Here is a 3,262-nt window from a genome sequence, read left to right on the forward strand (position 1 = left end):
ATCTAACACCAGTAAACGTTCTTTGTGGGTCAAAAAGCTGGTCAGCTGGTCATATATGAAATTCATTTCCATGGTTTAATGTCAGTATTCTTTATATTTTAGGCTCTGTAGTTTTATTTATTTTCATTTTATTGAGGTTAATTATATCTTGTTTTATAATAAACACTTCTGTTGTATGGGACCATGAAGCAGTCCTTACATTGCAAGAGTAATACAGTGTTTCTGTTACAGAGAAAACTTTTAAAAGCACATTGAAATGTGGAATATCTGGGAAATCATCTTCATCTTCTATATTCATTAGTGGTCTGTATAACCGGCCCCCTCCTGATCAGACAAGATGCTCATTGCCTCCTGGTTCATGTGAGACTGACAGTGCTGGGTTAAAGCAGAAGACCCTTACATATATATAGCAAATATTCAAATTAGCTGCTCTATAAGTAAAGCTACACTGTACAAAATACACTAACATGCTTTATCATACAACAAATGATTCACTTCAGGCAGTTTAAAAGACCTGATCTGAACTGAAACAAACTTTTAGCACAGGATCTGTTGGTATTAATAATCTCCTATAAGAGCTAAGAATAAAATTTAAATTTAAAATTGAATTGCTGTTGCTATAGAGACCAGGAAACTAGACCAAATGGACCATTAGGTTATATTTTTCACATGAGTAAATTTAACATTTAATTATAGTGTTTAAAATACAATTTTTTTACATATTATTTGGATTTAATTTGATGATGATTGTGATGATGGTGATTTAGACTAATTTTTGCGTCATAATTGTCATTTTGTTGTGAATTATACATTCAAACATTCACTTTTACTTTGAAATGGATTACAATACCAAGACAAGACATCATTTTAGTTTCTTAAATTACTAAACAGCTCATTTTCCCAAACTGTTGGACTCTTTTCACTTGACCCGCCCCCGTCTGACAGACTAGAAGTTCACTGGCCACCAGGTCAATGATTAATTGGTATAGCACAAACTAATATTAGATATTCTGTGGATTTGTAGTTTACAGGAACTTTTTTTGTTTCGCTCGAGTGCATATTTTATTGACATTTAACAAACAGTCAAATATTAAACTTATAGTTTCATAAAAACGTTATAAACGTACCCGTGTCATCGTCGAGCTGGGTGTGCAGGTACTGCTGTTTGGTGTAGAACTTGTTGTAGATGCAGTACACCGCAGCCATCAGGGTGAAGGTTCCCAAGGCAGCAGCGATGAACAGACCTACTTTGGCGTTGTCGTTGTCTACTCGTCCATCTGTGGAAGCACAGACGCTTAACGACCAGCAGAGGGACATTTCACACTAATCCACACAGAACAAACATTTTTATTTTATCATTTATCGACTGATTCTGCTTTTCGGGCACTCAGACTTACATGCTCGCTTTGCGTGATTGGTGTCCTCCTTCCTTAGAAAGTCTTGTATGTGAGTTGGAGGAGGAGGTGCTGCCGCTGGGGCCTGATGCCCGTTGATCTGCTGCTCAGACTGCTGCACGGTGCTCTGGGAGCTGCTCAGTGGAAACGCCAGCAGCAGCAGGCACAGAGCTGCCAGGCACGCCATGTAAGTCTTCCACGGGTTCACCTGTAAGAATTAAACCAACACTGTTCTTTTTCTTTGATATACAAGTGAAAACACACACAAAAAAGACAGCAGTTAAGGTGCTAAAGTTTGTGTTATATCCTCAAGTAAGGAAAGTGTAATTCTGACTTATGCATTTCATCATGTAAAAAATCATCATGTAAAATATCAGGCAGACATGTATTTTTTCATTTATTTCTCACTAGTTGTCTGCAGAGGCCACACTTGAGATCACTGACGATGATTATACAGCACTTGAAGTCATTGTGTTTTTTGGTTGCAATGGAAGGAAATCGGATTATATAAACAACAATTATTCACATGATATCAATATTTCAATTTTAAAATGAAACTTTAAACTTTTAAACTGTAAATGCTGGTTCATTTCAAACACCACTTTAAAAAGGGACCACATGCACAAGATAGGACAGATTAGAAACTTAACTACTTGTTGTTTTATGCTGTATAGTTTTAACCAAAGGTTCAGTGAGGCTGAACATTTTAAATCCTCCTCATCATACGCACACAACTGACCAAAGTTTAACATTTGAAATGGATCTTAAGAGTTGCATTTACCTGAGGAGGTCGAAGCGACGACGTCGTGTTTCTGTGTGCGTTGGGTATTGGTCCTGTCCTCTCTTGTCTCCCATCTGTCGCTGACTGAGGTGAGACTGCATCCAAGACAACTGAACTCCCCGGACAAATAATATTATTTCCAGGGGGAGCACAGTGTGCATCCCGCAGCGTAATCACACACGTTTCATACACATGTATGAAAGAGAGAGAGGGAAAGAGAGTGCCATGTTAAGCCAAATAAATCTAAAAAGAAAACGAGTCATATGACAAGAGACTTTCCGTATACATTGGCACATGTTAAAATGAAAATAAAAACATTTTACTCATTGATTCAGTGTTATTTTAATGAATAGAGAAAAAAACCTAATGAGCCAATGAATCATGTGACGATCACACAACCTACTGTCATGACTCTGTATTACAATATAACAGGAACATGAGTGCGTGTTGAGCAGAGCTCCCCACTGACACTCACTGCTCAATTCTCAGTCATCTGGATCACGTGTCAAAAATGGTTTTAAATAAAATATCCCAATATAATCAAAAGGTATGAAGACTTGTCTGATGAAACAAAAACATCAATATTCCTAAACAATGCATAATTCAGAGTTATAATTAGGTCGTACAGTGGCCTTTGTACGATCAGGACAAAGACATTTACAGCATATTACACTAAAAATCCACACAAACACTTTGGATTAAAAGGGTGTGTGTGTCTGCAACTTTCCATGGAGATGCAATACAGAATAAAGTCCTCAGTGTTATTATCAAATGTTTTTATAGCCTTGAACATCACGGTCTCGAGAGCAGGGACCCAAGAAGAACTTCCCAAACAGTCGGCCAGGAAAAAACAAACACTTCATATTGTTGCAACAAGTTGTCGCGCAGCTGCTCACCACTTTCCTGATTTTGCTTCCCTCAGCAGATATTCGTGCAGAGAGCAGGTGTTGTTCCTGTTCCAAGTCCGTCGAATGCTGATTTAGAAATGCTTCGAAAGCAAACACCCTGTAAGAAGAGACTATAAAACAATAGATAAAGATAGAAGTTCTCTTGCCGGAGGGAAAAAAACATTGCTTAAATACAGAAG

The sequence above is a fragment of the Solea senegalensis genome, linkage group LG18, assembly GCF_019176455.1.
Source record: "Solea senegalensis isolate Sse05_10M linkage group LG18, IFAPA_SoseM_1, whole genome shotgun sequence".
Classification (NCBI taxonomy): Eukaryota; Metazoa; Chordata; class Actinopteri; order Pleuronectiformes; family Soleidae; genus Solea; species Solea senegalensis.